General features: G+C 41.5%; 1 pseudogene; it reads left to right on the top strand.

The window, feature by feature from the left end:
- The window catches only part of LOC102851303, a 72,159-nt pseudogene extending 66,316 nt beyond the window's left edge, over positions 1 to 5,843 (top strand).
- Positions 5,844 to 6,727: the final 884 nt, after the last annotated feature.

The following is a 6,727-nucleotide window of genomic DNA, read 5'->3' as shown; positions in this document are numbered from 1 at the left end:
CTGAGGCTTCGTCTAACATACTTTAAACATGTTGCAAGGAGGGACCAGTCCTTGGAGAAAGACGTCATGCTTGGGATGGTGGGGGGACAGCACAGGAGAGGAAGAGGTGGATTGATTCAGTGACTGGGGTAATCAGAGTGGGTGTGTCAGAGACAATGAGATTGGTAGAGGACAGAGCAGGGTTTAGGGCTGTTGTACATAGGGTCGCTGTGAGTCGCAGGTGACTCGACGGCACATAACAATAACAGTCAATAAAGCACAAGTAAACATTTTTTTATATTCTCTATTTTCAACCAAGATCCATCTGACATCAGCAATGATATCCCACCTGACATGGCAACTTCTGAATTCACCTTGAATTTCTTGACGTTCTCTTTCAATATGCTGTTCTAGGCATTTTTCCCCCCTTGTGGTGTACCGTCAAGTCTGATCCAACTGGCACAGGAGATTGCCCCTCCTTCTCCGGTGAAGCATCTGGTCAATCAGAACTGTGCTCCTCCAGGATTGCAGTGCAGTTCTTGCCACTAGGCCACCAGAACTCCCTTATTCCAGTGGTTTTTAAATATTGCTTTTCATTTCGTGTCATATTAAAGATATTGTTCAATAATTTCCACATTCTGTTGGGTCATCTTTTTTTTTTAAAAAAAATGAGACCAAATATCTACCTATGTGGCCAACGCAGAGAATTACATAAATCAAAATTATGTAGTGGTACTTCACCTCAGTGTAGGAGACATATAATTTAAATAGGTGATAAGTGTTAAGATGGCACTAAAAATTAAAACAAAGGTTTTATTAACACAACCAGGGTCACTATGAGTTGGAATCAACTACAAGGTAGTGGGTTGATTTTATTGGTTCCCCTCCCCCTCAAGGTAGTACATACTTTGGGCATATTGCTTGGAGAGGTTATTCCTTGGAAAGGGACATCGTATTTGGGAAGGTTGAGGGGCAGCAAAAGAGAGGAAGACTCTTGACCAGGTGTGTTGGCATGGTGACTGTGGCAATAGGCTTGAGTGTGTCAGAGATTGTGAGGATGACACAGGATAGGACAGCGTTCAGATCACTTGTTCACAGGGTCACTAGGAGTCATACTTAATGACACCTAACAACAAAGGTAGTGCAATCAGTTTGCTCTCACCTGCTAACCTAAGAGTTTGAGCTCACCCAGTAGCACCACACGGAAAGGCCTGGTGATCTGATTTCATTAAGGGCACTGTCAAAAAAATCCTGTGGAGCCAATCTACTCTAATCAAAACTAGCTATGAGTTGGAATCAACTTGATGGCAATGGATTTTGATTAAACTATTCAGCATCAACCAGTGTTCTTGGTGGTAAACAAGAGAAACAAATTCTGGACAATCTAATTAAGAAAGATTTTATGAAATAATACCAGGCAGCTCATTTCACATCCAGGAGGGCTGATAAACCAGACCTAAAGACCACCCAAATCTACAAGCTAAAAGGATAAAATTGATACTTTTTTCATCACTGCATGTGGAAACTATCTCCTGAACCATTATCACCTGCACCCTGATGAACTAGATATATGTAGTTGCATGTACAACAACTTTTTTAAAAAGAGAGAAGAGTAGTGTTTCTTAACCTTGGCCTTGTTGAGATTTTTGACTTTTTTTTTAAGGGAATACTGTTTTGTGCACGCTAAGACGTCTAGTTGCACCCCTACTCACTATGTCAGTAGCCCCCATTTTGATAATTAAAATATCTCCAGAAACTGATTAATATTCCCTCATGATAAGGGACAGAACTCCTTTAGTTGGAAACTGCTGCCTTGTTCCTGAGAAAGAGACCCTGCTTTGTTCTGAGTCAGGAGTACAAGAGAGCAGATTGTACATGAGCGCTAATTCTGAAGATCAAGCATATCCATCTACAAGTAAATAGTAATAATAATAATAATAATAATAATAAATGTCCACAGTTCTTACAAAGCCTACCCTTTCATCCTCCTCAAGGAGCTGTAGCAGATGAGCAGAGAACACTGAAATATCCCTTAACTATAAGTTTTATAATCTCTTATCCATTGGTATGGAAAATAGGGTTTAAAAGTCACTATACAATAGTTGAAGAAAAAAGTGAAGTTATCAACTATGTAATGATTTTATTTTACTTGGATTTACTATTTATGCCCATGGTAGCATCAGTCAAGAATTCAGTACATGTGGCATTGGGAAAATCTGCTGTCAAGAATCTCTTCAAAGTGCTAAAGAACAAGGACTCCAGTTTGAAGGCTAAGCTGCACCTGATCCTAACTATTGTCTTTTCCACTGTTCCCCATACATCTGAAAGTTGGACAGTGAATAAGAATGATGGAAGAAGAATTGATATCTTTGAGGTACACTGTTGCAGAAGAGTGATGAACATCTCATGGACCGCCAAAGGAGCAAATATGTCTGTCTTAAAGGAAGCACTCCTTAGAGGCAGATGGTAAAACTGTCCCACATAGTGCAGGCGTGTTTTTAGGAGAGGCCAATCCTTGAAAAAAGACATCGTGTTGGGGAAGGTGGAGAGTCAGAGAAAGGAAGACCCTCAACTTGATGGTTTCACACAGTGACTACACAAATAGATGTGCACATGGTGAGGATTGTGGAAACGGTGCATGATAAGGCAAGATTGCATCTCCTGGTCACAGAGCTGTTGTGAGTCACAGCAAACTTGAGGGCACTAACAACATGCTGTTGTATTCCTCTACTCATATGGGGATTATTGTGAGGTGTGGTTAGTTGTGGTTCATTCCTAGTGTCCTTATGTGATGGAGTAGAATACTTCTAAAAAGTTTTCTAGCTCTTATTAGTACAATACTTGTGTGCCTGCCCAGTGTACTAGTATAAGTGGGGTGCTGGAAACTATGTCAGCGGTGTGTCAAATGCCAGAAGGGTCACCCACAGTGGGCAGATTGTAGCAGAGCTCCTAGATTAAGGCTAAGAAGCAGGACTGTCCATCCACTTCTGAAATAACAGTTCTTTGAAAACCTTATGAACAACAGGTAAACATAGATAGATGTAATATTAGAGGTACAACACGGATAGGACAGGATTCAGTGCTATTGTTCATAGGGTCACTGAGTCCTATGTGACATAACAGCAACTAACAATATCTAACAATAACAAAAACAATCTTTATGGGAGCATTTCAGCAGTTCTTTCTCCCATGGAGCCACCAAGTGGGTTCAAACTGCCAAACTTTGGATTAACAGCCAAGCACTTACTACTTGCAACAGCAGTGCTCCTTCACACACTAGAATTATGTAACAGATAAGCCAAGACAGTCCCAGGCAAGTCAGGACACATTGGTCAGAGACCAATAGTATATTATTCGGGCTTCCACTTTTGTGGACATTCTTCCAGTATTAATAATTTTCTCCTTTTAAATCCACTACAATACATTTACTTTACCTATTACTTCCCTAAAGCTCCTGAAATTATTCCTGACAGTGTATCAAGTTAATTTAAAAAACACAAGTTCATTAAAACAAGAAATTCAACTCCCATTCCATTTTCTGTCCCTGAAGCACAATCAGGAAATCCAGACTGACTTGCCAGAGTTCATATCACAAGTCTAAATAAGACAATGAAGAGGGTCCAAGCTTGGCAATTCTGAATGTCCTCCCATTTCATTCAACAGAGATAAACTCAAGTTCAAAATATCCTTCCCTTCGTTGAAATGAAAATCTGAAAGAAATTATAATCCATTTTCCTTACCATCTTCATTTCTTATTTTTGTTCACTCTCAGCTGAGTTGCTTCCCTCATAGTTTCAATTCCTTTTTACACAGCTGTGACCTAGGCCAACTTCCACTGGCATGGGTGGACCTCTCTCCTCACAACTAAAAAATTAAAACCCTCCCTCAAATCTGTCACCTCAAATCCATGTATTCAAGTTCAACTCTAGGTGGTATCATGTGTTAAAAAGCAGAACTGCTCTCACCAAATCTGTTTGCTAAGAAAATAATCAGAGAAAAGGGATTGATTATACAGCGGGAAAAGAATGGGGTGTCATTTTTGGAGGAAGATTCCTTAACAACCTGTAACACGTATATGACAAAAATTTGCTTGCAGAAAACAAAGACGTCTTAGAGCACTTACTGATGAAGACCAGACTCTGGTTCTGAGTATGTATTACACCTCAACATAGAGAAAACAAAATTCCTCACAACTGGACCAGTAAACACTAGCATGATAAATATAAAAAAATTGAAGTTGTCAAGGATTTAGTTTTACTTTTATTCACAACCAACACCCCTTGTAGAGGTAGTCAAGAAATTAAATTACATATTACACAGGAATTCAAAAGAGGCCATGGGGTAAAAAAGCACATCATTGCTGATATCAGATGAATCTTGGCTTAAAACAGAGAATACCGGGAAGATGTTCACTTATACTTTATTGGCTATGTAAAGGAATTTGTGTGGATCAAAACACATTGTGGATAACACTGAGGAGAATGAGATCCCAGAAGGCTTACTTGTGCACATGCAAAACTATAGACTTGGAAGCCATTGTCTGAACAGAACAAGGAATAATCTGTGGTTTAAAAGCAAGACATGTATGCATCAGGGTTGTACCCTCTCTCCTCACCTATTTAGTACTTATGCTGTGCAAATAATTCAAGAAGCAGGACTAAATGAAGAAGAAGGTGACATCAGAATTGGAGGAAGACTCTTTAACAACCTGAGTTATGCAGATGGCACAAGCTTGCTTGCAGAAAGTGAAGAAGCTCTGAAGCATTTAAGGAAGAAGATCAATACGGATTCCATCTCAATATCAAGAAAACAAAATTCTTCAACGTTGGACCAGAAGGCAACATCATGGAAGAAGGAGAAAAATTTGAGGTTGTCAAGGACTTGATTTTACTTAGATCTCGTTGTACAGAGGATTAATGGCTCAAAATGAATTTCCTACTCATTATCTTTGTCTTTTACCACATGGCTAGCTGGGGAAACCAAATAGGGTGTGTAGAAATGACTCATGATGAGATTGGTCAGTTTACCCATCCCACTAGATTTAAACTGAGCAGGTTCACCATCAGAAGAGGGAATTCTCAAAACCAGGAAGAAAAGAAGCAGAAAATGCAGTGTATCTCCTTCAGGACCAGAGATTTCCCAGTTCTGTCAAACTGTGACCTACGCAGAAGTACTAGTGGCCACATGAAAGCTCCAGAGGCCTACTGTTACAGAGTTGGCTTGGGATTGCTGCTCAGTGGAGCCATACCCAATGGCTTTAATCTAAGCTTGCTGAAGGACTTGGCATAGGGGGAGTGAAGAAGCCACAGTTGGCAGCAGTAAGAGAGCTTAGTGACACTGACATAAAACTGCAACCCTGAAGGCTGCAGGGTCTGTGAGCATGCTTGGGAGCCTATCCTGACTGAGAAATTGTGTCCTACTGACAACCTGAATTGTAACCTGCTCACTTCTTTAATAAATCACAGAACTATAGGTATAGCTCTATGAGATCTGTATGGACATTGCAGCAGATTTTGGACCCAGTAGTAGGGTGATGAGAACATTCTTCAAAATTCATATTCTTGATATCCTCCAACAGCTTGTATGAGTACAATTAAGGGTTTTGGGATTGCCATTCTTCTCGGTGTTAACCATAGTTTGTTGTGATCCACAGTCAAATGTCTTTGCATTGTCAATAAAACGCAGACACTTTTCTTTTTTTAAATTCGTGCACTGTTTAATTATCGGTTTATTCTGTTTGTTTGCTCTTTTCAGTGGAAGGTTCCTGGGTGGCCCTGACTCAGGTGGGCATGACCAGGGGAAAAGAGGATGGGAATCAGTTAGCGTGGTTATCTCCACAACATTCCATTTACACACAGAACTAAACAAACAAGCACAGAGTCACTATTGCAGTTAGAAATTGGCAGCTTGGAAATAAAAATGAACAAGTCAGGAGTGGGGATGTCATTAGAAAATATCTGTACCCCTTAAACTGGGGTGCCTGCGGGATCTTGGTCTGTTTGAACCCAAGAGGAACCAGAAGATCAAAAGCTATTTGGGATGGCCAAAACCATCAGGGGCAGAGGGAGGAGGAAAGTCCAGGGGGTGGAGGACTTTTTGGCAACTAGGGTGAAGAGAGTGCCCTCCCTCTGCTGGAATCCCTCCAGCCTCTCTGTTCTGGCAAGAATGGGGCAGCCTAAAGCCCCCATGGGCAGGTCTCAGGCTGCCAGATACTCCAGGCAGGGGGCTGAAGGGTCTCACGGGGGCTTGCCTTCCAGAGAGAGACAACACTACCCCACCCCGGCTTCTCTGTCAGGGTGCAGCGGTCTTTGACCTCCTCATAGAAGTTTGCTTGCCATTCATGTTTTATTCCTGTCAGCTTTTTCTTGAGGGAATCCTTGGAGCTAGCATAGGTCATTTTACACTTAATGGGTGCACACTCGGGGGCCCAAGAGATAAACACCAGCCTCTCCTCCTTGTTCTCCTCGGTCTTATAGGTTGCACCATACAGGGCGTAGAGGCACGTTTGTTTGGCATCATCTTGACAAAGATGGTATGGGGTCATTGACAGTCTAATTGGCATCTCTAACCAGAATCTTCATGCCCTCCTCCAGAGGGATGTTCTTGTTCTCACTCAGGTGGAAGAGCACCACCTTCCTGCGCTTCCTTACCTCCTCTGGTGTTGATGATTTGTGCACCTTCATGACATTGAACGCCTAGATGACACCATCAGAGACAGCCACACCAGAGGCCATGTTTCCGGAAGTGA

This window comes from Elephantulus edwardii, unplaced genomic scaffold (genome assembly GCF_000299155.1).
Source record: "Elephantulus edwardii isolate Elephantulus edwardi_28Jun2011 unplaced genomic scaffold, EleEdw1.0 scaffold00108, whole genome shotgun sequence".
Taxonomy (NCBI): domain Eukaryota; kingdom Metazoa; phylum Chordata; class Mammalia; order Macroscelidea; family Macroscelididae; genus Elephantulus; species Elephantulus edwardii.
Note: the sequence above shows the minus strand (reverse complement) of the source record. Positions and strands in the feature narration are given on the sequence as shown.